This window comes from Sapajus apella, unplaced genomic scaffold (genome assembly GCF_009761245.1).
Source record: "Sapajus apella isolate SASKATOON/1434 unplaced genomic scaffold, GSC_monkey_1.0 scaffold7, whole genome shotgun sequence".
NCBI classification, from domain to species: domain Eukaryota; kingdom Metazoa; phylum Chordata; class Mammalia; order Primates; family Cebidae; genus Sapajus; species Sapajus apella.
This window is the reverse complement of record NW_022436947.1, coordinates 10,552,483-10,580,010: the sequence shown is the minus strand read 5'-3', so window position 1 is coordinate 10,580,010 and position 27,528 is coordinate 10,552,483. Positions and strand designations below refer to the sequence as shown.

At 43.7% G+C, this 27,528-nt stretch overlaps 1 protein-coding gene and 1 long non-coding RNA gene across 6 annotated transcripts in view; one reads left to right on the top strand and one right to left on the bottom strand.

Moving 5' to 3' along the window:
* LOC116549938 overlaps positions 1–2,769 on the bottom strand; it is a 200,493-nt gene extending 197,724 nt beyond the window's left edge. For both annotated transcript variants that reach the window (XR_004268163.1, XR_004268162.1), the window contains exons 1-2: positions 2,524–2,769; positions 479–1,575 (exon numbers count right to left, since the gene is read on the bottom strand). This is a non-coding gene — a long non-coding RNA (uncharacterized LOC116549938). The remainder of the gene's footprint in view (positions 1–478; positions 1,576–2,523) is intronic.
* Positions 2,770–2,880: 111 nt separating this feature from the next.
* MKLN1 (muskelin 1) overlaps positions 2,881–27,528 on the top strand; it is a 414,229-nt gene continuing 389,581 nt past the window's right edge. For 3 of the 4 annotated variants that reach the window (XM_032275651.1, XM_032275655.1, XM_032275654.1), the window contains exon 1: positions 2,881–2,989. The gene's annotated coding sequence lies outside the window, so the exon portion shown is untranslated. The remainder of the gene's footprint in view (positions 2,990–27,528) is intronic. The other variant, XM_032275652.1, reaches the window with a different exon arrangement.

Sequence of the window (27,528 nt, the reverse complement as noted above, 5' to 3'; positions counted from 1 at the left end):
CCCCTCCTCTCCTCCTCCTCCTCCTCTTCTTCTGTTTACCTCAAGTTTGAATTTTATCTGCGCAACATTAGCTGGAATGCGGACATTGAAAAAAAAAAACACTCTCTCAGCCCGGCAGCAGCTCCGGAGGAGCCATGTGGCATCAAGCCACAGCAAAGGGGAAAAAGTGCTCGTAGCAACACAAACATGGCGAAATCGCTCCCACAAGCCGGCTTCCCGCGACAGCCCTACCTTCCCTCGCTCGCCTTCCGAACGTCCTGGCCGGGAACCGCAGACCCCTTCTGTGGGGGGCGGCGAGGGAGCCCCGGGCTGAGCGAGGGTGGGCGCACTGGGCGTGTGAAAGGGAAATTGACTAGCCGGCCGATCCGCCCCGCCGGGAGCGGAGAGGACGCCTTCTTCACGCCCAGAGATCGCAAAGGAGAGCAAAATTCCCATCCCAAAGTCCTGCGGGACCGGCTTCCCCACCCGGCGAACTTACCCCAGGGCTAAAGGCACGCTGCTTAGCTCTTTGCCTGGTTCCTTCCTCCCGGGGGCGATGCGAGGGGAAAACGATGCGCACGTAGATTTGTAGAGCGTATTCTTCGAGAATTTCCCTGGGATGATCTGGAGGAGCGGTGGAGACTCCGCAGACAGGTGCCGCGCCGACCGGGGCTGCGGGCTAAAAGTTGTTCGCGCGGTGGGCGGTGGGCGGTGAGGTCCCCGGCCAGGGTCGAGGACCCCGGCTCCCTGCCCCCTCCCCCGGCATCGCCCACTTGTCACGCCAGGCTGTTGCGTGCGCTCGGCTGCAGGGGAGGTGGCGTAGTTTCTCTTCCTCCCACCTCTTCTCACTCACTTGTTTTTGTAGCCGTGGGCTCCCCTAATGCTTTCCTCTCCACAATGTTGTTTCATTATATCATGTCCATCATGTGACACCGGAGAGGCCTCTCTATGGAAACTTAAAGGGGCTCCCACGTGACTGCAGCAGCAACAACAGCAGCAGGACTGGCGGCGGCGGCGGACGCAGCGGCGTCCGTACCTCCACCCACCGGGAGCCCCTCGCAGCATCCCGGAGGGGCTTCTGGCGCTGCAGGAGCCCAGATCGCGGAGCCACAGCATCCGGGAGCCGTGGTGTCTGTGCGTGCGTGGAGCCTGTGCTCATGACATAGGAAGCCGAACAGAAGGAGCGTCCTCAAATCCTTTCCTACAGTCAGCAAACCCACGCTCTGTTAAAATGACATTTCGTGGCTCCTACTTTGTTTCCCCGGAGAGCAATGAGTTTTTCTATCAGGCCTGATTCAGTTTGACAAAAGTCAAAAAAGAAAAACCGGATTTGCCCCTCTGCGAGTTCAGTCAGATCGCTGGGAGAACAGAAATGACAAAACAATAATAACAGAAATAGAACCAGGCATTTGATACATAATTACCATCACCACGGCTTTCAAGCTTTCTGGAATTACATTCCTCCAGTAACTGTTGACGATGCTTGCAGGAGGCAAAATGCAATGCAGTTTTTCTCTTCCGCAGCTATATTAGGGCTTTGTTGCTGACAACAGTGAAAACTTGTTTGTGTCAGGAAGTGAGGTACGGAGATATGACCTGGAAGGTACAGACAAAACCAAAGTGGCAGTTTTTGCATTACTTTTCTGACCACATTCTTTCAAATGGTGACAAGAAGGCAGTCGACTGTAAAATTCTGGGGTGTCTGATGGGAAATAAAATAATCAGAACAACATAATTATCCCTCGGCCATACCATACTTGCTAGACGCTAGAAAGTATACCTATATGTATCTGTGTATATGTAGAGAAAGCAAAAAGCGTGTGCACTTTAATATTTTTGAACCACGAATTTTGTCATCATTTCTAGCATTAACAAACACTTGGGAAGACTGACTCAAGTCCAGGGATGTGCGGAAACTCACAATGTTGAGTGCTGTGGGTATTACTGACTCACAGTCCCTTTAAAAGTTTCTACCATAAATCCCAAATTTCTGTCTTAAAGTTTTTACAGACATGGAGATTTTATTCTGTAAATCTAAGCCAGATCGCTATTTCTGGATTTTTTAGTTCATGCCTTTCCATTTTATAAGGGAAACTGGATTGGCAGAATCAAGAAAAAACTTCGCAGGAAACTGAATAGTGGGATGGAAGATGTTCTTCTCTTTTGGCCTGGCCCTGACTCTATCTCTTTCCACCTCATCAGTTTACCTCATCAGCCATGATGAATGAGTTCCACTCCAACCCATTTAATTCTGTAATATTTATCCTAAGTTGTACCTTCCTATCGCATGCTTAATTCTTTGATCCCTTTCCTCCTACACCCCTTACCTCCCAACTCAGCCCCTTTTCTGCCTGAGGGCTCAGCTCAGGCCTCCCCAAAGGCTGTACCCCCTCCTCAGCCCTCCTTCCCTTGCAGCTACCCCCACCCTCACCCCCACCCCCTTCCCAGCTCGAGTCTCTCTTCCCCGAAACTCTACCTCCTTACCTCTCCTTGACCTCTAATCACCTTCACAGTCTGGCCCTTCACTTCTGGGCCTCTTCTTACCTCTCTTTATCTGAAATGTCCTGGCCCTCACTGGGGTCTCCTCCACACCCTTCTCTCTGGTCCCAACCCTTCTGCTGCCAAGCCCCAGCGTTCCTCCGGCTCGGCCTGGTCAGCTTGAGCCTCATTTTGATCGCGTGCCCCTGGGCAGGGAAAGGAGTGTGTGGTGCACAGTGGGGCCGAGGATCCCCCGGGGCCGTGGCCCCTGCCTCGCCCCCTCCGCCCCTCCCGAGTCCCTGTTGCGGTGCTTCCTGGGCGGATGGCTTGGAATTGCTGCAGCAGCTGCGGTTCTGCTGTGTCATGCAAGAAGGAGGCGGCGGCGGCGGCGGCCGGAGCTGGAGGGGGAGGAGGGGAGGAACCTGATCCTCCGGTAACGAAGGGCTGGAGGCAAACACGGAGCTCCTCCTGAGCCGCCCGGGAGCAGGGAGGGCTCCGCTAGCCCGGGGGAGCCCTCCCCGCGGGGCAGATGGTAAGTGGGGCGGTGCAGGTGGTCGCCTTGGGAAGGGAGCGCGCAGGGGGGTAAGCTGGGGCGGCGGGAAGTACTAGAAGTCACCCCAGCCAAACTGAAGGAGCCCAGTGTCCAGCTGAGAGGGACCCAGGCCGTAATAAGGATGTCCAGCCAAACGCCGCAATAATTGCTATTCGAATGACGCCCCGAAGTTGACCCAAGCTACACAGAGGGTGGAGTGGAGCATCCTGAACCCAGGGCAGAGCTGGAGGCAATGATTCAGGGTTTGAGAAGCATCAGCCTATCCGCCTGGCGCTTTAAGGTGCAGCTGAGTAGGAAAAGACAACCCACATCGTATTCCCAGAGCCTTGCTGCGCTTTCTGGGTTGTCTTGTTTAAAACTAGTGAAAGGGATGGGAAACCTGCCCAACCTCACTTTAGCCACGAAAATAATGCTCTTGGCCAGTGGCCTTGGACAGACAGCCTCTGGTGCAATAAAACAATCAATAGGAAGAACAACTTCATTCCCCTCACCGCCCTCTTTCCCCAATTTCCTTTGACCAGAGTATCTCCTTCGGCTGAAAGGGGAAAGAAAACTATTTGTGACATTCCCTCCTAGCCTACCTGCAGCCAGCCTCCTCGCCGCACAAACTGCCTACCCCGTTCCTCTCCCCATTGTCAGAGCCGTGATTCCAAGAGGCATTGCAATACTACTGACGTTGGGTGAGGAGACTGCCTGAAACTCTGAACAATTTCACCTCCCTTGCCCTTTGCCCACAGGGGATTCAGAAACCTACAACTAAGAGCAGGGAAATGTACGGGCAGGCTGGGCACATAGGAACATTCCTTCCTTCACCCGAGTGGAGTTCTCCAGACAACTTTTTAATTATGATTATTCCCTTCCATTGCACTCCTGGAAATTTCAAAGCACTTTGTAAAACATCATTTTATTTTAATGTCAGTCATACATTTAGGAGTAAGGGGTTGATGGGATTAACTGAAAGGCTAATGACTGTCTCAAAAGCACATGCTGTTGCTAGGGAACCCAAGCTCCTGCTGCTCTCTAATCACCAGAGCCTTCCGTGGAAATCAAACTGCTCAGGGTGTTATTAAAATGAACGGCATCGGGTTAAAGGCGTTCTTGCTTATGTTGTAGCATCCTGGGTTATTATCGATTGCCTTACACCCACATATCTTGTTTTCCTAATTTGATTTCTGTATTTGCGTCACCGCCAGGGACACTCAGACTAGACCAGTCAGTTCACTTCCTGTTTCTCAGAACTGGTTTATATTTGGTCTCATAGCTCTAGCTGGTAAAACATTATCAAACTGATCCTCTTGGAAAGAAATCTTTGCTTACCGTTGAAAACAAATTATCCCAATTAAATTCTAATTCCCGTGGAAAACGTCATCATTTGAGGAGTAGACCTGCCAGTTGCCATCTGAGAAGCCATCCTTGAAATGTAAAGCCTAGAAAAAAAAATCATCTCGATTTCTTTTACCCAGAATCTTCATTCCTCAGCACTAGAACTAAGACAAACTCGAGTAAAGAGTAGGTTTATGTATACGCCTAAAATGAAGCCAGGGTGGGGCAGGGGGTGGGAAGAAACACCGCATTGAAGCTGGGGAAATCATTTAGACTAAATAAGACATAGCATTGAATGGAATCCAGGCCCAGGAAGGACAAGTAAGCTTGGGTTAGCATTGTGGCATTCAGAGAACAGAGTGTGATTACAAGGCTACACTACAAATAGGAAACTCCATCACTTTGTGTACTAATTGTCTCTTTTACCAATTTCCCTATGTCCCTGGCCAAGACAACCTTGTTTTGTTTTGTTTGTTTTCAGTTCCTTCCTCTTAATAATAAGGACATTGCAAAGGCAACATCATAATGATAAGCACTATGTAAATAGGTGAATTCTGATGCAGATAATTTGTTTAGATGGAAAATAAAACCCTTTGAAAAAGATGTATAATGGCACCAATAGATTGGATGACCTTGAGTGAGCCATTATAGGTCTTATGTCAGTTTCCTCGTGGAAGCTTAAATGAAAGTCTGGACTAAAGGATCTCTAAAGGTCCTCCCATTTACAAACTTCTGTGGTGAAATTGAACTCACTACCTAAAAATTTCAATTTTAGCTGGATTTTGCAATGTTAACTTTTAGCACCTAACCTTTAATGTCTATCCATAGAAACCTTGAGGGAAACGATGGGAGATGACTTTCTATTGATGCATCCATTTTTAGTGTCAGTTGCCAGAAAAATGAAATCTACCTTGCTCCCCAAGTACTTACTCTCTCCCTGCCTCAATGGTGTTGTGGAAGCAACAGGATAAGAGTTACAAAAGGATATAAAAGTGTAGAGAAAGTTCTTTCAGTCTACTTACTTATTTATAACGACAGCATCTCAGCGTATTACCCAGGCTGGCCTCCAACTCCTGGATTCAAGGGATCCTCCCACTTCAGCCTCCTGAGTAGCCAAGGCTACAGGTGCACTCAACCATGCCTAGCCGTTCCATCATTTTAGATATAGGTAATCCTAAGTACTCTGATGATCCAAGTGGTGGAATGATGGAGGGGGGGCTGTACAAAAAAATAATCAACTGAATCCTCATGGAACTAATAATAATCTATATACCTGTGTTTTGATTAGTGCTGGGCAAAAATAGACCTAGCTCAGCTCTTAGAATTATTCAGATTCACGGTATTGAGAAGTAGCATGAAGAAATGTGAGATTTGTGCCAGAGAGAAAAGACCTGAGTTTGAAACCCAACTCTGCCACTTTATTCATTATTGAGTGCTTGCTGTGTGTCAGGTACTGTGCTGGGTGCTGGGAATACAAAGATGAATAAGACACAGTTTCTGCTCTGAAGGACACTATACTATCATGAGAACAAAGGTGAATATATACAGTTGATCACACAAGCATGAGATGATATCAACAGGGGAGCTCATAAGAAGGGTACCTAACGTGTCCACACATAGAATCTCTAACCACACAAGCTGAATCTTGAGATGAGTTCTGAAGGGTATGTAGAAGTCAGCCAGACAAATGGGCAGGTTGTAGGGAAAGATATTCCAGGCAAAGAAAGTGCTGTGTGTGAAGATCTTAGGGAAAAAGCTGTGCCCAGAGAATTGAGGGTGAAGAACAGTGCCTGGCAAGTAGGTTCTAAATAAATACCTTGTATAAACGAATGGCAGAAGTCCTGAGGAGAAATCCAGGAAGGTTAGCATGCTCGAGTATGTCTTCTTAAGAAGTTTGAACTTATTCTAAGGCCAATGGAGAACAACTGATGAATTTTAAAGGGCATAGTAAAATGATCAGATGTTGATTTTAGAAGATCTTTCGGCTGGGTGCAGTGGCTCACTACTGTAATCCCAGCACTTTGGGAGGTTGAGGTGGGCAGATTGCGTGAGCTTAAGAGTTTGAGACCAGCCTGGGCAACATGGTGAAACCCGGTCTCTACAAAAAAAAAAAAAAAAAAAAAAAAAAAAAAAAAAATTAGCCAGGCCTGGTGGCCTACACCTGTAGTCCTAGCGCCTCAGGAGGATCACTTGAACTGGAGAAGCAGGGGTTGCAATGAGCAGGGATCATGCCACTGCAGTCTGGCCTGGGGAAACTTACAGTCATGGTGGAAGGTGAAGGGGAAGCAGGCACCTTCACAACGAGGCAGGAGAGAGAGAGCGTGCAGGGGAGGCTGCCACTTTTAAAACCATCGGATCTCATGAGAACTCCCTCACTATCATGAGAACAGCATGTGGGGAACTGCCCCCATGATCCAGTCACCTCCCACCAGGTCCCTCCCTCAGACATGGGATTACAGTTTGATATGGGACACAGAGCCAAACCATGTCACATTATAAGAAAGAAATAAGGATGGATGTCTACACTAAGGTAGCAAGAATGGAAATGGAGAGTGGAGGGATTGAAAGGCTTCAAGAGATATGAAGGACATAGAACCAACAGAATTTGATTATTGATGGTATCCTTCATCAGTGGTATCCTCCCATTTTCCTAAACTCTCCTCCTATCATATCCTGCAGATATAGCCTGAGGTCCAAGATAGGGACCTCAGGAGGAAAAGCAGGTTGTGGAGTGAAGGTAATTAGTTTACTTTTCAACATGTTGAGTTGAAGTGTCCATGGGATATCAAAGTGAAGCTATCTACTATATAATTGAACAGGGAAGTCTAGAACTCAGGAGAGAGAGATCTATGCTAGAGTCGTCAGAATAAGGGGTAGTTCATGGATGTAGATGAAATCCCTGAGAGAAGGGATAGAGAAAGAAAAGAAGAGGATCTACTTTGGAACCTTATGAAAACACCCATATGTTAAAAGTGAGGAAAGAAAACATACAGGGGAAACATATCCCAAGTGGTAGAAGGAACAGGACAAGTAGTTTCAGAGGAGACATGGGAGGAAACATCAGCAGTATTAAATGCCAGAGAGAGGTCAAGAAAAAGTGGCCGGATGCAGTGGTTCATGCCTGTAATCCCAGCACTTTGAGAAGCTGTGGTGGGCAGATCACTCGAGGGTAGGAGTTCGAGACCAACATGGCGAAACCCTATCTCTACTAAAAATATTAAAATTAGCCACGTGTGGTGGTGCGCGCACCTGTAGTCCCAGATACTCAGGAGGCTGAGGCACAACAATCACTTAAACCCAGGAGGCAGAGGTTGTGGTGGGCTGAAACCGTGCAAATGCACCCTAGCTCGGACGACAGAGCAAGACTCTGTCTCAAGAAAAAAAAAAAAAAGAAGGGCCAGACGTGGTGGCTCATGCCTATAATCCCATGTGATCCCAGCACTTTGGGAGGCTGAGGCAGGCAGATCACGAGGTCAGGAGTTTGAGACCAGCCTGGGTAACATGGTGAAACCCTGTCTCTACTAAAGATACAAAAAATTAGCTAGGTTTGGTGACTGATGCCTGTAATCCCAGCTATTCAAGAGGCTAAGGCAGGAGAGTTACTTGAACCTGGGTGGAGGTGGCACTGAGCCAAGATGACGCTGTTGCACCCTAGCCTGGGCAGCAGAGTGAAACTGTGTCAAAAAAAAGAAAGAACGAGAGAGAGAGAGAAGAAAGAAAGAAAGAAAGAAAGAAGGAAGGAGAGAGGAAAAGAAAGAAAGGAAGGAAGGAAGGAAAAAAAGAAAGAAAGGAAGGAAGGAAGGAAAGAGAAAGGAAAAAGATAAAAGAGAAAGAAAGAAAGAAAGAGGGGACTAAAAAGTCTCTGGATTGGTAACAAGGAGGTCATTGGGGTATTTGGTAAAATGGGGATAGTAACCAAATTGCAGTGAGTTGAAGACAGGATGAGAGTAGAGGATGCAGATAGAGGAAATTCTTTTAGATAAGAGGGACTAAAGGGGAAGTAGGGATGGAAAATAAAAGTGAGCTGAAATTGCAAAAGAGAGTAGTTCAGTTCACGGTCTGCAAGCTTAAGGCTGCGCAAGGAAAGAAGGGAATACTACACTAATAGAACTGTTTATTCGCTCAGCCTTCAAATTAAATGGTATTACCATCCACCAATTGCCCAAGACAAAAAGCATGTAGATATTCTTGATTCTTCTCTTCTCCTGAGTTTTCACAATCCTCAGAATTCAGGTCAACTCTACCTCCAAAACATTTCCAAAATGTCTCTTTCTGTCTCCACCGCTACCACCCTAATACAACCACCATCACCCCTCTTCTGTGCCCCGTAATAGCTTTCTAAGTGGTTTTCCTGCTTCCGCTCTTGTCCTCATTCTCCACAGCACAGCTAGAGTTTCATAAATCATAAGTCTTAAGACATAAATCAGATCACGTGACTTCTCATCTTAGAATCTCTCCATGTCTGCTGATGGCACTTGTGATAAAGTCCAGATTCCTCCTCCATCCAGGGCCTATGAAACCCTGTATGGCACCCCAACCATGTCTTCAACCTCATCTCCCACCATTCCCCACTACTGAAATGGCACTAGCTTTATTTATCTTCATCAAATGCATTGAATTTACTCTTGTATTATGGGATTTACCACATATATTTCCATTTCCTGGAATACTCTTTTGGTCATTCTGATCTTTGCTTATATGTCATCTCCTCCAAGAAGCCCTCCCTGACCACTCCACCTGAAGTGTCCTTCTCTGTCCACATTTCCAACCATCCTATGTATTTTTTTCCATAGTAGTGGAACTTTATTACTATTAGTTTTTATCGCATATGGTTGAGAACTACTCTAAAATGTAAATAAACCCAGTGAAGATTACTGGCATATATCAGGCACTTAAAAAATATCCATTGGATGTTTGTATTAGGAAAAGGAGAAGAGCAACTGTTTATTAGAAATCAGAGGCATCAAGAATCAGAGTCTTGGCGTAATTGAAATGGCTAGTGGCGATGATTTCAGAAGTAGAAGAGTTGCTAGCTGTGTGACCCTGGAATTTACACATTTTATATATGGACTTCCTTGTAATAGGGTTAGCCCTTGATGATTACTTATTATTAGAATTAAAAAATTGCCTAAATCATGACTTTGAAAAGATACCAGGATATCTGATAGAACCTAGAAATTAGACTAAGAAGAAATCAAAGTATTCCTATAAATCCATTAAAAAAAACACTTAAAACTCTAGGAAATTGGGCAAAGGGTATGACAAACAGATTGTAGTCAAAGAAATACAAATGGATCTTAAAATAGGTAATAATAAAAGGCATGCACATCATAACTGCAGTGAGATCTATTTTTTACTGTCGAGTTGACAAAAATAAAAAAAGTTTAATAACATCCTCGGCTGGCCAGGCTGGGAAGCAGGCACTTTCTTATACTGTCAATGGGAGTGAAAGTTGGTATCACTTCTATGGTGGACAATCTGGCAACATTTTTCAACTTTTTAAATGTACAAAACCTTTAGGCTGGCAATTCTACTTTTATATATGTATCCAATAGATATACTCACACACATATTGAAGAATGACTCTTCTAGGACCTACACTGAAGCATGATTCACAGTAGTGATTAAAGACTGAAAACAGCCATCACTAGAGAAGTGGTTAAATAAACTATGATCGAATTAAGCAAGTGAAAGATAGGTAGCTGTCAAAAGTGTGAGACAATTCTAGGCATGCTTATGTGAAAAGATCACGATACATTACTAAGTAAAAAAAAATACAATGAAGAACAACATGTATTTTTCTAGCATTGCTTAAAAGATGGTTTACATTTTTTGGTCTGAAAAACTGTGAGAAGATAAAATAGAGCAGAGAATGAACAGATGTGGAGAGATCAGTTGGGAAGTACATCAGTGGTTCCTGTGAGAGATCCTGGATGCCCAGATTAAGGCAGTGAAACACACAGGGAGAGAGATGGTGAGAGCCAAGAGTTATTTTAAAGAACTTGATGATTGATTGGAAATAGTGGGTTATGGAGAGGGAGATGCTGTCATGGTTGGCTTGAGTTTTCTCCCAAGATCAGGTACATGAACAGAGGTGTCAAGAGCCTGACTGAGATGGAAAATCCTAGGACAGAAACAGAATTGCAGGGTGATACAGTTTGGGTATTGGTCCCATTTAAATCTCATGTTGAAGTATAATCCCCAATGTTGAAGGTGGGGCCTGGCGGGAGGTATTGGATTATGGGGCAGATCCCTCATGAAGAGCTTAGTGCCATCCTGTTGATGAATGAGTTCTTGCTCAATTAGTTTATGAGAGACCTGGTTGTTTTAAAGAGTCTGGGACCTCTGGCCTTTCTCTCTTGCTCCTGCTCACACCATGTGACTTGCTGGCTCCCCTTCCCTTCTGCCATGATTAAAACTTCTGTAATATCACATTCTCGCACTGCTCTAAAGACATACCTGAGACTGGGTAACTTATAAAGAAAACAAATTTGATTGGCTCATGGTTCTGTGGGCTATATAAGAAGTATGGCAGGGGAGATCTCAGGAAACTCACAATCATGATGGAAGGTGAAGCCATAGCAAACACATCTTCACGTGGCCAGCACAGAAGAAAGAGAGTGAAGGGGGAAGTGCTGCATGCTTTTAAACAAACAGACCTCATGAGAACTCACTATCACGAGAAGAGCAAGAGGGACATCTTTCCCCATGATCTAATCACCTCCCATGAGCTCCCTCTCCTGACATTGGGAATTACAATTCAACATGAGTTTTGGGTACGGACAAGAGCCAAGCCTTATCATTCCACCCAAGCGCCTCCCAAATGTCATTTCCTTCTCGCATTTCAAAACACAATCATGCCTTCCCAACAGTCTCTCAAAGTCTTAAGTCATTCTAGCATTAACTCAAAAGTCCAAGTCCAGTGTCTTATCTAAGACAATGCAAGTTTCTTCTGCCTATGAGCCTGCAAAATCAAAACCAAATTAGTTACTTCCAAGATATAATGCGGGTACAAGCATTGGGTAAATGTTCCCATTCCAAAAGGGAGAAATTGGCCAAAACAAAGGGGCTACAGGCCCCATGCAAGTCCAAAACCCCAGAGGGCAGTCATTAAATCTTAAAGCTCCAAAATAATCTTTTTTGACTCCATGTCTCACATCCAGGCCACACTGATGCAAAGGGTGGGCTCCCAAGGCCTTGGGCAGCTCCACTGCTGTGGCTTTGCAGCATATAGCCCCTATAGCTGCTTTCATGGGCTGATGTTGAATGACTGTGGTTTTCCAGGTGCACAGTGCAAGCTGTCGGTGTATCTACCATTTTGGGGTCTGGAGGACAATGGCCCTTTTCTCACAGGTCCATGAGTCAGTGCCTTAGTGGGGACTTTGTGCAGGGGCTCCATGCTACACTAGTAGAAGTTCTCAATGAGGGCTCTGTTTCTGCAACAAACTTCTGCCTGGATATCCAGACATTTCCATGCATCCTCTGAAATCTAGGCAGAGACTCCAAATCTTCAACTCTTGCCTTCTATGCACACACAGGCCCAACACCACATGGAAGCCACCAAGGCTTGGGGCTTGTACCCTCTGAAGCAATGGCCAGAGCTGCACCTTGGCCCCTTTTAGCCATGGCTGGAGCTGGAGCAGCTGCAATGCTTTCCACCTTGTCTTAGCTATTAACATTCAGCTCTTCTTTACTTACACAAATTTCTGCAGCCTTAAATTCCTTCCCAGAAAATGGGATTTTCTTTTCTACTGCATGGCCAGGCTACGAATTTTCTAAACTTTTATGGTTTACTTCCTTTTTAAATATAAATTCGAGTTTAAAGTCATTTTTTTGTTTATGCAAATGAATGTAGGCTTTTAGAAGCAGCCAGGCTGCATCTTGAATGCTTTGCTGCTTAGAAATTTTTTCTGCCAAATACCCTACCTCATGTCTCTGAAGTTCAAAGTTTCATAGATCTCGAGAGCAGTGGCATAATGCCACCAGTGTCTTTCCTAAAGCATAGCAAGAGTGACCTTTAGTTCCCAATAAGTTCTTCATCTCCATCTGAGACCACTCAACCTGGACTTCACTGTCTATATCACTGTCAGCATTTTGGTCACAATGATTCAACAAGTCTCTAGGAAGTTCCAAAATTTCCTTCATCTTCCTGTCTTCTTCTAAGCCCTCCAAAGTGTTCCAACCTCTGCCCATTACCCAGTTCTAAAGTTGTTTCCACATTTTTGTATCTCTTTATAGCAATTCCCCACTGCTGGTATCGATTTTCTGTATTAGTCTGTTCTTGCACTGCTCTAAAGACATACCTGAGACTGCATAACTTATAGAGAAAAGAGATTTAATCGGCTCATGGTTCTGTGGGGCTGTATAGGAAGCATGGCTGGAGGGATCTCAGGAAACTTACAATAATGGAGGGAGGCAAAGGAGAAGCAAACACATCTTCACATGGCTGGCACAAAAAGAGAGAGTGAAGGGGCAAGCGTTACACACTTTTAAACTACCAGATCTCACAAAAACTCGCTATCACAAGAACAGCAAGCGGAAAATCCACCTCCCTGATCCAGTCACCTTCCACCAGGTGCCTCCCCCAACCTTGGGAATTACAATTCAATGTGAGATTTGGGTGGGGACACAGAGCCAAGTCATATCAGCTTCCTCAGACTCTCACCAAAGCAGATGTGGCACCAGGTTTACACAGCCTGCAGAACCAAGAGGCAATTAAACTCCTTTTCTTTAAAAATGACCCAGCCTCAGGTACTTCTTCATAGCAATGCAAGAACAGACCATAACACAGGAGAAGATCAAAAGTTCTAAGTGCAGATGTCCCCTGCAGACTTGTAGATATGGGTGTGAAGCTCATAAGAGCTACTGGAACTAGATTTATAAACTTGAAAGAAGATTGCCTAGGGAGGGTAAATAGAAAGACTCAAAGAAAATTGGGTCCAGGTCTCAACTTTGATCATTTAAGACTGAAAAGAAAAGAAACAGCTGCCCATGGAGACTGAGAATCAGAAACCAGGAGACTATGGGGCCGAAGAAACAGAAAGAAGAATGTTAAGGAGAATCAGCTCTTTGTTAAACACTGCCAAAAGGTCAAGGAAGATTATTTTAATTTGTTTCTCATGTAAGCCCTAAGCTCCTTGACAGTTAGGATTATTTTATTTTTTTTGTTCCCCTAGGGTTCACCCTGTGACCCACACATAATAAATGATCAGTAAACTTTTGTTAGATTGAAGAAAAAGAGAAAGATGCATGATGAGAAAGACAGACATGCGGAAAGACGGTAGAATTTATGCTTGGGTCTCAAAAAATAAATGAGTAAAACAGATTCCCTTGATGTTTACTGCAGACCCAGCTTGATCTTAGGAAACTAAGATCTAAGGAGGTTCCTTCTGCCCCCTATGTTTTACTCTTGAGCTAACACATTGATGTGGCTCCCACAGAACCATGTTGTTGTCATGTAAGTGCCTTCAGAAAACATTTTGAGAAGTAATATTCACCTGGGTCTGATCAATCTGAGTCATTTTTATCTTTATTGAGGTCCTGGGTGATGACAAAAAGAGCAATTTCCTTTTTCTCATCTATGACTCCACCACATCACCCTGAATGAGTTGATGGAACCTGGGGCATCCATTTCTGTGCCACAGTTCTGTAATACCCTGAAACCACTCCTAAGGCGGCCGAACCCCAGTTTCCCATGAGGGAGAAAGGTGACTCCTGGGAGGAAGAGACGTCTAACTTCTTAGAGAAACCACCAGCTTCTTAGTCTGTTATTGTTTCTGCATTAAAGTGCTGCTGCTCTCAGGGCCACTGTACAGAATGTCAAAGTAGGACATGTTTGACTCTGCTCTGAGGATGTGGAGATCTTCTACATAATAAAAGAGAGTGTCCTTGAATTAGAAATTTTAGGAAATACAATAATAGTTGTAGTTTCAACAGTATTTAAAATGCTATGCCATCCTGTATCATTTAGTTATGCCAAAGACCAACAAACTTTTTCTATAAAGGGCCAGAAGGGAAATAATTTAGGCCTTCCTGGCCCTACAGTCTCTGTCCCAGCTACTCAGTTCTGCCATTGTAGTGCAAAGCAGCCATAGACAAAATTTAAATGAATGATGGCCGTGTTCCAATAAAATGAATTTGAATTTCAAATAATTTTTATGTGTCATAAAATAGCATTCTTCTTTTCATTTTTTCCAATCATTTAAAAATGTGACAGCCTGGGAAACAGCAAGACCTTGCCTCTACAAAATAAAAATTTAAATAGCTGGGTGTGGTGGCCTGTGCCTGTAGTCCCAGCTACTCAGAAGGCAGAGGCAAGAGCATCGCTTGAACCCAAGAGTTCAAGGTTGCAGTGAGCTATCATTGTACCACTGCACTCCAGCCTGGGCAACAAAGTAAGCCTCTGTGTCAAAAAAATTAATAATAATAAAAATAATAAAGAAAAATGTGCAAACCATTCTTAGCTCACAGGCCAAACAAAGACAGGATGTATGCTGCATTTATCCTGTGGGTAGTAGTTTGGCAATGTCTGTTTTAGATCAATGTGAAGAGCATATCATGAGAAAGATTTTCAGATTGGAACTTCTGAAGAAAATAATTTGTTTCATATAAACCCCTTTTTTAAAATTCTAACTTCTCAAAGTTACTTGCACATATAAACACATTTGCCTACATCTGACTTATTTGGCAATAAAGTGTGTCCTCTTGGTTCAGTATTCGTTGAACAATTCGCTCTTTCTCCTTCTTGTCATGTACCTGTGTATGAATGTATATGTTTATAGAGTAAACTGAAGAATGCTTACTACTTGAGTTTATAAATACCCCATCCGAGAGAAGACACAATAGTACTAATCACATTTTAAAACTTGATTAATTCATTCAATAAGTACATAATAAACATGTACTTCTGACCAGGCACATTGGCTCAGCCTGTAATCCCAGCACTTTGAGAGGCCGAGGTGGGTGGATCACAAGGTCAGGAGTTCAAGACCAGCCTGGCCAATGTGGTGAAACCCCATCTCTACTAAAAATACAAAAATTAGCCAGGTGTGGTGGCACATGCCTGTAGTCCCAGCTACTCAGGAGGCTGAGGCAAGAGAATCGTTTGAACCCGGGAGGCGGAGATTGCAGTGAGCCAAGATTGCGCCACTGCACCCCAGCCTGGGTGACAGAGCGAGAGTCTCTCTCAAAAACAAAAAAAAATCTATTTCTTACATAGTACAGTTCTGGGTATTATGGAGTTTAAGATAAAAGAGGATAGAAAATTGATAGGTAGGTAGGTAGATTGACAGATTAAAGATCTAGTGACTGAAAAATTCCATGAGAATTGTTCGGACATATCACAGTATCAATGTATAAATTCAGTCTTTTAAAGCAACGCTAGGCAGTCAGACAAAACTAAGTTTAAATCTGAGCTCTTTTGCATCCCAGCTGCATGATCTTGGGGTGATTACACACACCACATAAGCTTCAGTTTCCTCTTTTTGAAATGGGGATAATAACACCTACCTCTCAAGGAGGTTGTGAGTATTAAATAAGATCATGTATGTAAATCAGCAGGTGTAGTACCTGGGAAATGCTAGACAATGAGTAAATGGTAGCTGTGCTGTAGTATTACAGCAATGTGAAGGTAGGTAACTTATTCAAAAGAAGCACACAACCAAAGGCAAAGCAGAGTAACCTTGCAAGTCAAGAAGTCACAGACACATATAGAAACCCGCAAACCTGGGGGCTGAACACCTGGCCGAGAACATTTGGCTGAAAATAAAAGCAGAAGTGACATTGTCACAGGGGCACACAATAAGGCACCTGGCCAGTTGTCTTGCCTTTGTCTTCCCTAGCAACTAGCTGCTGGGTTGTCTAAGGAGCCGCAGCCTTCCCAGTACTTAAAAGCTGTCTCAGACTGGAGAAAGTAACCATTAGTGTCAGCCCCACCATCGTGTTTCCTTCCAGTCAGGTCAGCCATGGGGCCTTAGACATCTGTAGCTCCCTCCTGTTATGCCTCCCCACCCTTCTGCCAAATTTGGGCTTCCACCTTGCCCTCAACACCCCAGTCTCTGTTCCTCCTGCCTTGTATCTCAGTCTCCCTTTGCATGTGGGGCCCTGTCTTGAACCCCAGCCTACTATACCATGATCCTGATATCTTCTTTAGCTTAGCTCTGACCAGTCCTCTTCTGCAGAGGGCTGGATTCTGCTGTCCCTACCCCTGCTGTGATCTCATCAAACTGTAGGACACATGTGCCTTCCCTTTTATAGATAACCCACTGCTGGGGTAAGGCTAAACTGCTTGGTATTAACAGCTTCCTGAACTTTATGTGATTATGAGACACAAGGTTTTGCACAGGCCAGCTGCCCTAATCCAGGCTAGTTTCCGTATTCACAGCCTGTGCCCTAGGGAGCCCCCCCCAACCCTGGTCTTAGCTCGTACCCTCTCTCCACTGGTCGTATGCAGTCAGCTAGTCCTAACATGCCTTGTGATTCTGTTACGGCAACATCAATAATGATTTCCCAATACAAATGACAAAATTATTGGCACAGGGGCACGATATAGGGGTAACGGAAAACTTCACCTTATCTGACATCTACTGACAGTCTTATTCTGCTGAAAAGTGATCGTCAAATAAAATTGGCGTGACTTAAATTTAAACTAATTGCTTATTGAAGAGGTACTATTCTGTGTTTAATTCTAACCAACTAAGAAAAATGTGCTAGCAAAGTGAAAGTGACTGACATGAAGAAGAGGAGCAAGTTAAGAGAAAATATGGACACAAGACTCCCTCTGGCCAGCAACTATGAAATAAAGGGCAAGAGGAGTAATATGATTGGAGTGCACATTTTTACAAAATCAGTGGAGTAATCCCAGCACTTTGGGAGGCCGAAGCGGGTGGATCACGAGGTCAAGAGATCGAGACCATCCTGTTCAATATGGTGAAACCCCGTCTCTACTAAAAATATAAAAAATCAGCTGGGCATGGTGGCGCATGCCTGTAATCCCAGCTACTCAGGAGGCTGAGGCAGGAGAATTGCCTGAACCCAGGAGGCGGAGGTTGCGGTGCGCCGAGATCGCTCTTCTCCACCCCCGCCTGGAAAACAAGAGAAACTCTCCCTCTCAAAAAAAAAAAAAAAAAAATGAAGAAAAGACGACCAACTAAAAAAGATCAGGGTAGGCACTGTGGCTCACACCTGTAATCCCAACACTTTGAGAAGCCCAGGCAGGAAGATTCCTCGGGTCAGGAGTTCGAGGCCAGCCTAGGCAACAAAGTGAGACTCTGCCTCTGCAAAAATAAAAAAACCCAGAAAAAAAAAAAGATTAAAAAGATCAATGTGGTTGTTCTGGAAGTGTTCAGTTAAGCTCATATTTTTAAAGGTCATGTACAAAAGGCAGGAGAGGGGTTTATAACAAGGCTTTCTTCAAAAAGGAGGGCTCAGACTCGTGAGAGCCATGAGAATAATGCCCGAAGGGCTGATGACCAGGGACAGCTGGGGACTGGGAAAAGCATTGAAGACAATAAATTATGAACTGTTTGTTTTTTTGCTTATGTTTATAGTAAAGAATAATAATAAATAAGGATAGTACCATTGAATGGGGCAGACTGTCAAATGTGAGTAGTTAAGTGAAAAACAGTCATTCAACTATGGCATGTCTTCAATTCTAACGAACAGATTTTCCCCCCATGTTTTTAATATTTATAAAATGAGAATGTATCTTCAATAGGTGAGTTTAACATGGTGGTGTTTTTTGGGGGGGCTCTCAAAACAGCCATTAAATGGTGGTGCATCCTACCATATGTTGATCTTTTTTTTTTTTTTTTTTTTCCAAGATGGAGTTTCGCTCTTGTCGCCCAGGCTGGAGTGCAGTGGGATGCTCTCGGCTCACCGCAACCTCTGCCTCCCAGGTTCAAGTGATTCTGCCTTAGCCTCCTGAGTAGCTGGGATTACAGGCACATGCTACCATGCTTGGCTAAATTTTGTATTTTTAGTAGAGGTGGGGCTTCACCCTGTTGGCCAGGCTGGTCTCAGACTCCTGGCCTCAGGTGATCCTCCTGCCTCGGCCTCGCAAAGCGTTGAGATTACAGGAGTGAGCCACCACACCGGGCCTGTATGTTGATCTTAGAATAGAAGAAAAATGAATTGTTTCTACTTAGTTCAGCTGGTATAAATCGCACTCTGCAGATGAGGGGTCTACCTTGGGTGTTAGAAGTGGCAGTGCAACCAGTGACCACTAAAAGGTGGGAAAGAGTCAGAAAGGAGTTTGGAGGCCATATGCAGAGGCATATTATCTCATGGAGCACACAGAGGAGAGTGGGTGAGTACGACTGAAAAACAGGAGGGCAGCAAATACCAGAGACGGGACAAGATGGGAAAACTGACCAAAACCTTCTGAGAAGGGGTAGAGAGTGCCCTTGCCGGCCCACAAAAGCCAAGTTACTGAAGAGGTATGTCACAGAGGATGGAATGGAGACAGGGGTTATGTGTTGAAAAGGTCGGGCTGGGCACGGTGGCTCACGCCTGTAATCCCAGCACTTCAGGAGGCCAAGGTGGGTGGATCACGAGGTCAAGAGATCGAGACCATCCTGGCCAACATGGTGAAACCCCATCTCTACTAAAAATACAAAAAAAAATTAGCTGGGCATGGTGGCGCATGCCTGTAATCCCAGCTACACGGGAGGCTGAGGCAGAAGAATTGCCTGAACCCGGGAGGCGGAGGTTGCAGTGAGCCGAGATCGTGCCACTGTACTCCAGCCTAGCACCTGGTGACAGAGCGAGACTCTGTCTCAAAAAAAAAAAAGAAAGAAAGAAAAGGTCAGGCAGCGATGCAAGAAGGAATAAAGGAGCTGCAGTGGATACTTAGAACAGTATCTAACATGCGGCCAGGTGGGAATGGCTTGCCCTGGGCAGGGCATTTTGAACTGTGCCTGGAGCATAGCGTGTATCTACCACTGTGTCCTGCCTCTTCTGAATCAATTAGATGAATGACTTAAAGCCCTGGTGCTCCAGGTCCAACCATGTGGCTTCGATTAATCCCATGGAGGGCTCCTCTGAGAAGGTGTTTAGACCAGGATGTGGGTTTGGTATCACAGATCAGGAAAAGACATTGTGAAATGGGATAAGCAAGACGCTGAGTATTTATGTTTTTGTTTTTGTTTGGTTTAAAAAAGGACAAAGAATGGTCCAAGTAAGTAACCAGGGAACAAGGGAGCCAGTAGCCAGAAACATTACCAGAACAAATCCAGGGGAGAGTTGGAACTGTGGTCTGTTTTTACTAGGTCTGTGGAACTCATGTTGAAGAAGGAATTTAGAGAACCTATAGATCAGTTGGCTGTGAAGGAAATTGTTCCAACCATATATGAACAGGCCCCTAAAAACTGTGATGTGCCCAAGTGGTCTATATGCAGCTTGAATATAAAGAGAAGGGACCAAAGCATTGCCTCTGATTCAGAAAAAATAGAAAAATATGTGGCCAAGAATTAAATGTGAAAAGTGACCCATATAATAGGGGTGATATGTGCTGAAAGATGAAAGTGGTGTAAGCATTTTCTGACCTTGGAGTGGTAAAGGACTTTGTGAGCAAAAAACAATGGTTTATGGTTTATAAAAGAAAAACATTCTACTTGAGAGGCTGAAACAGGAGAATCACTTGAGTACAGGAGTTTGAATTGAGCCTGGGCAACATAGCAAGATTTTGTCTCTAAAAAGGATGAAAGAAAGAAAGAAAAAGAAGGAAAGAAAGAAAGGAGAAAGAAAGAAGGAATGAATTGATATATTTCATTGCTTAGACCTTTCAGTTTATGTAGATAAAACAGCAGCACAAACACAACGAAAAGATATATGAGAAATTCCAGAACTTTTTTTTAAAATAGGGTCTTGCTCTGTTGCCTAGGCTGGAATGCAGTGGCACCATCAAAGCTCACTGTAACCTTGAATTCCTGGGCTCAAGCAATCCTTCTGGGTAGCTGGGACCACAGGTGTGTGCCACCATGCCTTGCTAATATTATTTTTTAAGAGATGGGGTCTCCCTATGTTGCCCAGCCTGGTCTCGAACTCCTGGGCTCAAGTGATCCTTCCCCCTCAGCCTCCCAAGTAGTTAGGACCACAGGTGTGTGCCACTGCACCTTCTTTTTTGGTGGAGACAGGATCTTGCTTTGTTGCCTAAGCTGGAGATTCCAGAACTTTAGGTATATCACAAACGATAGTGTCTTTAACATACAAAAAACTCACATGCTTATAAGAAAAAGACAACACCTCAAAAGAATAGGTAAAGAACAACAAAAGACAAAAAAAAAAAAAAAAAAGAAAGAAAAGAAAAGAAAGGAAAGGAATTCGATTGATCAATGAAAATGAAAAAGGTCCAGTTTCATTATTAATTAATGAAAATGCAAATCAAAGTAAAACACAGATGCCTTTGTGCCTAGCAAATTGCAAGAACTTTAAAATAATCTCTTACATGGATATTCAGGGAAATAAGCACTCTCATGCTGTATTGGGAATATAAATTCGCATAAGCCTCCTGAGAGCAATTTGGTATTGTGTGTTAAAAACCTTAACATACACAAACCACTTATATAACATAGTAATTTCATTTTTAAGATTTCATCTTAAGAAAATAATTAGAGATGCTAAGAAAATTTAATGTAGAAGAATATTTAGTGTAGCATTCTTTATAATATTGAATACTTAGAGATAACAAGTGCCCAAAAAGAATTATCGCATAAATTTTGTTTATTCCCGTGATAAAAATCTATGCATCCAATAAAAATCAGGTTATGGAAGATATCATGACATCAGAAAAGGTTGGCCATTTATTATTTATTTATTTAAAGACAGGGTCTCTCTCTGTCACCCAGGCTGGAGTGCAGTGGCCTGATTGCAGCTCACTGCAGCCTTGACCTCCTGGGCTCAGGTGATCCTTCTGCCTCAGTCTCTGAATTAGCTGGGACTACAAGCACGAGCCACCATACCCTGCAAATTTTTAAAAATGTTTGTAGAGCCAGGGTCTTGCTATGTTGTCCAGACTGGTCTCAAGCTCCTGACCTCTGGGTATCATCCTGCCTTGGCCTCCCAAAGTGCTGAGATTACAGGTGTGAGCCACCATGCCCAGCCAGGTCATTTATTTTTAAATATATTTTCTCAGAAAAAAGAAAGACCGAACACAGAAAAATATTACTAGTGGCAATATTGTGGTAGTGGATTTATAATTGATTTTATTTTATGTGTGTGATTTCTGTAGTCTAAGTCCACTTCATAGACATGCATGTTCTTATAGCCTGGATAAAGAAGAAATTTAAGATGAAATGGGAGCCCAAGATAAATGATGGAAGGATATATTTAAATTAGACAAAATTTAAATTTAAATGAGATTCAAATTTAAATAAGCTTCAAAACTTCTGATCCACATAAACTATATCTAGGGATACAAAAGGAGCTTCCAGGTATGATTATAGACATGCTATGAGGAATTGCTGAGGATAGATGAAATACCATATGCCTAGGGTTAGGCAACCATGCCAATTTTTAAAAAAGAAAATGGGCTGGGCGTAGTAGCTCACACCTGTAATCCCAGGACTTTGGGAGGCTGAGGTGGGTGGATCACCTGAGGTCAGAGTTTGAGGTCAGCTCGGCCAGCATGGCGAACGAAACCCTGTCTCTCCTGAAAATACAAAAATTAGCCAGGTGTGGTGGCTGGCGCCTGTAATCCCAGCTACTCAGGAGGCTGAGGCAGGAGAATTGCTTGAACGAGAATTGCTTGGCAGAGGTTGTGGTGAGCCAAGATTTACCATTGCACTCTAGCTTGGGCAACAAGAGTGAAACTCTGTCTCAAAAAAAAAAAAAAAAAGGGAAAAATGGTGGATTCCAGAATCTATAGCTTGATAAGGTTAGTTTGGTTAGGAAAAGAAAGTTGGTATCAATGAGAGCCAACCTGGGTTCACTTAGGTTAAATCCCTCCAAACCATTCTCATTTCCTTATCTTTCATGTGCTTTAAATCATGTAATCCTCATGCCAGACCTCAAAGGTAGATATTACTAGCATTACCCCCCTTTACAGAAGTGGAGCTTGAGGTCATAAACATCAAGTGATTTGCCCAAGACCCTCTAGCTGGTTTAGTTTTTTTATGATAATATTAATGGATAAGAAGATGAGAGATATGTTTGTCATACCTCTCATTGGACAGAGGTTTTCAAGAGATACTGGTGAACAGTATAATGGACGTGGAACAGTATTATTCAGTGTTATTAGTGGATGAAATGTTTTATTATATTTATTACTAATGTATTATTAGTAGATGACATAATTACACACATAAATGTGGATCGGATGAGGTGGCTCCTACCTATAATCCCAGCACTTTGGGATAGGCTGAGGTGGATTGCTTGAGTCCAGGCGTCTTAGGACTGGACAACATAGTAAGACCTGTCGCTACAAAAAATACAAAAATTAGGCGGGTGGATCATGAGGTCAAGAGATCGAGACCATCCTGGTCAACATGGTGAAACCCCATCTCTACTAAAAATACAAAAAATTAGCTGGGCATGGTGGCGCGTGCCTGTAATCCCAGCTGCTCAGGAGGCTGAGGCAGGAGAATTGCCTGAACCCAGGAGGCGGAGGTTGTGGTGAGCCGAGATCGCGCCATTGCACTCCAGCCTGGGTAACAAGAGCAAAACTCCGTCTCAAAAAAAAAAAAAAAAAATACAAAAATTAGCTGCGTATAGTGGCATGCAAGTAGCCTCCCAGCTACTTGGGAGGCTGAGGTGGGAGGATTGCTTGAGTCCAGGAAGTTGAAGCTGCAGTGATGCTATAATCATGCCATTCCACTCCAGCCTGGACAGCAGAGGGAGACCCTGTCTCAAAAAACAAGGTTGGGTGAGGTGGCTCACACTTGTAATCCCAGGACTTTGGGAAGCCAAGGTAGGAGGATCTTGAGTTCCAGAGTTTGAGACCAGCCTGGACAATATAGTAAGACATCGTCTCTACTTACAAAAAAAAAAAAAAAAAAAATCAGCTGGGCCTGGTGGTATACGCCTATAACGCCAGCTACTCGGAAGGCTGAGGAGCGAGTATCACTTGAGTCCAGGAGCTTAAGGCTACACATCCAGCCTGGGTGATAAAGCAAGACTCTCAAATTAAAAAGTGCAGATTAATAGGACATTGTTTACCTAGAGGTTTCTAAGAGGTAATAATAACACCACTTACCAAGTACTTATGGGCAAGGTTCTATGCAAAAATGCTTTTCATTCATTATCTTAATCTTCCCTAGCAGCTAGAGAAATAGGTACTGTTATCCACATTTTACAGATAGCAAACCAAGGCTCAGGATGGTTTATGAACTCGCTTGTAATCACCAGATAGCTAATAACTAGGAAAGCTCAGATTCGGTCACAGAAAGTCTGGTTTCAGAACCCATATGCTTAACTATTGTACTAATGTGTCTTCTTTTGGTTATTGGCTCCTGTTAGGCTCAATTTTTTTATGAAAAGAAAGATTTATTAATATTTAACAATGACTCAAAAGGCATACTTCTGCCAAGAATTCAAAGTTGAGAGAATTAAGGAAAAGGAAGGCAAGAAAAACAACATTTATGGAGAACTTGCATCAGGTATGATACTACCCTGGTTTCAGACTCAGGACCACTTTGCAGAGTAGGTAGGATTAGCCCTATTTTCACTGATAAGCAGGTTGAGACTCAGAGAGATCACATGACATGTTCAAGGTCACTGGGCCACATAACAAAACCAGAATTCGAACCCAGATCTGCCTGACTCCTAAACCTTTCCACTTTTTACTACTGGCTCATGATGTAAAAATATATAATAGTGGGGAAAAGTGTAAAAACCTTCAATTGGCTTTTAAAAGTCAGTTTGGGAGACCTGGTTTATCAGCATTTCAAGTGCAAAAGATCTCAAGATTTGAGTTGATCACAAAGCACCATGAGTCAGCAGAGTGGCTGTCAGAATACTCAGACAATCTCAGGTGGCATTCACAGAAGGACTGTGTCTTGGAAAAGGGAGAGAATGTGCCTACAGGTTTCTAACTGCTTATACCAGATGGAGAGAATTGTGATTAATTCTCAGTGCCGCATTTTAAAAGGGACTTTGACAGACGAGGCTATGGTTGTTCAGAGGAGAGCAGCCAGCTGGTAACAAAAGACACACATATATACATTCATGTATCCATATGTAACAGCTGGATTATTTTACAGAGATGAAATGCTTGGGAAAGCCCCAGAGGTGACTGAAAACCATTCTCAGTTAGCTGGAGGGCTGCTGTATGGAAAAACGTCTTCTTGGACTGTGTGTGGCTCCAGAGGACAGAGCTATGGTTGGAAGGAGGCAGCTTTGGGCCAATAAATGAAAAAGCAGAGCATGACTGTGCCTTGCATATATTTTTAGGCGCTGAAGTACCCAGCCCGATGCTTTAGACATCGCAGGCACTCAACAAATATATGTTGAATGGAATCGGATATGTTGCTATACAAAATCCCAAGCAATTGTCTTGTGGGGTAATAGGCTCACTGGAGATTTTGAGCAGAAGCTAGATGGCCACTTGTACGCAGGACTCCCATTCCATAAAATAATTCCTACTCCTTGCCCAATTCCACCTTCTTTCCAGCCTTACCTGCTTCCCTCCTGGCCACTTTCAAAGAGGCGTCTTCACTCAAGATACTCCAGGCTGACTTCTTTTATATTTTTAATTTTTTTTATAAATGGAATCTCACTGTTGACCAGTCTGGTCTCAAACTCCTGGGCTCAAGTGATCCCCCATCTCAGCCTTCCAAACAGCTGGGATTATAGGCATGAGCCACTGCGTCCAGCCCAGGCTGACTTCTTTTTTGTTTTTGAGACAAAGTTTTGCTCTTGTTGCCCAGGCTGGAGTGCAATGACATGATCTAAGCTCACTGCAATCTCTGCTTTCCAGGTTTGAGCGATTCTCCTGCCTCAGCCTCCCAAGTAGCTGGGATTACAGGCACCCGCCACAAATCCTGGCTAATTTTTGTGTTTTTAGTAGAGACAGGGTTTCACCATGTTGGCCAGGCTGGTCTTAAACTCCTGACCTCAGGTGATCCACCCACCTCAGCCTCCCTAAGTGCTGGGATTACAGGTATGAGCCACCGTGCGTGGCTGGCTGATTTCTAATTATCTAGAAACTGTGTTCATCAGGTCTTCTAATTACTAAGCCTTATCTTATCCCTGGTCCGACCCCAGAGAGAGCTATTGATCATTTTCTCTGGGAGGGTCTCATGTCTCTTTCCTTGCAAACATCCCACTGTCCCACTCTCACGCCCCATCTTTGCTTTTTTCCAGTCTATTCCCAGGGTGCGTCTCCACTGACAGCTGTCTCAGACTTTTTTTCAGTAATCTGTGCTTGGTCCTTCTCACTGTTTGTCTCCCCCAAGATATCTTATTCATTATGAGGACTGAGCTACTGCTTGGCCTGGACTCCTGAACCTATGCATTCAGCCCAGGCCTCTCTCCAGATCTGCAGAGCTGTCATTCATTTGCGCTGGATATACCACAGTCACTGTGAGCTTCATACCCTACGCAGCATCCCCTCTGCATTTGCTCTCCTTCCTGCCTTTAGCTTACTAGTCAATGTCATTGCACTTCAACCTCAGCCCAGCTCTCCTGCACCCAGCTCCCAAACCTCTATCTAATTGATAACTGTGTCCTCAGTGCTACATATATATATATATATATATATTTTTTTTTTTAATTGCATTTTAGGTTCTGGGATACATGTAAAGAACATGCCGGATTGTTGTATAGGTACATACATGGCAATGGGGTTTGCTCCCTCCTATATTACCTATGTCTGGCATTTCTCCCCATGTTATCCCTCCCCAACTCCCTACCCCTCACAGTCCCCCCCAGTCCCCCCGCCACAGACCTCAGTGTGTGTGATGCTCCCCTCCCAGTGTCCATGTGCTCTCATTATTCAACACCTGCCTAAGAGTGAGAACATGTGGTGTTTGATTTTCTGTTCTTGTGTCAGTTTGCTGAGAATGATGGTTTCCAGATTCATCCATGTCCCTGCAAAGGACACGATCTCATTGTTTTTGATGGCTGCAGAGTATTCCATGGTATAGATGTGCCACATTTTCCCTGTCCAGTCTATCATCGATGGACATTTGGGTTGGTTCCAAGTCTTTGCTATTGTAAACAGTACTGCAGTGAACATTCGTGTGCATGTGTCCTTATAATAGAAAGATTTATAATCCTTTGGATATATACTCAGTAATGGGATGGCTAGGTCAAATGGAATTTCTATTTCTGGTCCTTGAGGAATTGCCACACTGTCTTCCACAATGGTTGAACTAATTTACACTCCCACCAACAGTGTAAAAGTGTTCCTATTTCTCCATATCCTCTCCAGCATCTGTCTCCAGATTTTTTTAATGCTCGCCATTCTGAGTGAGATGGTATCTCAATGTAGTTTTGATTTGCAATTTTCTAATGACCAGTGATGATGAGCATTTTTTCATGTTTGTTGGCCTCATATATGTCTTATTTTGAAAAGTGTTCATATCCTTTGCCCACTTTTGAATGGGTTTGTTTGTTTTTTCTTGTAAATCTGTTTTAGTTCTTTGTAGATTCTGGATGTAAGTCCTTTGTCAGATGGGTAGATTGTAAAAATTTTTTCCCGTTCTGTTGGTTGCCCATTCACTCTAATGATTGTTTATTTTGCTGTGCAGAAGCTGTGGAGTTTAATTAGGTCCCATTTGTCTATTTTAGCTTTTGTTGCCAATGATTTTGGTGTTTTAGTCATGAAGTCCTTGCATATGCCTATGTCCTGAATGGTTTTGCCTAGATTTTCTTCTAAGGTTTTTATGGTGTTAGGTCTTATGTTTAAGTCTTTAATCCATCTGGAGTTAATTTTAGCATAAGGTATCAGGAAGATGTCCAGTTTCTCCTTTCTGCGCTTGGCTAGCCAATTTTCCCAACACCATTTATTAAACATGGAATCCTTTCCCCATTGCTTGTTTTTGTCAGGTTTGTCAAAGATCAGATGGTTGTAAATGTGTGGAGTTGCCTCCGAGGCCTCTATTCTGTTCCATTGGTCTATATCTCTGTTTTGGTACCAGTACCATGCTGTTTTGATTACTGTAGCCTTGTAGTATAGTTTGAAGTCTGGTAGTGTGATGCCTCAAGCTTTGTTCCTTTTGCTTAGAGTTGACTTGGCTATACGGGCTCTCTTTTGGTTC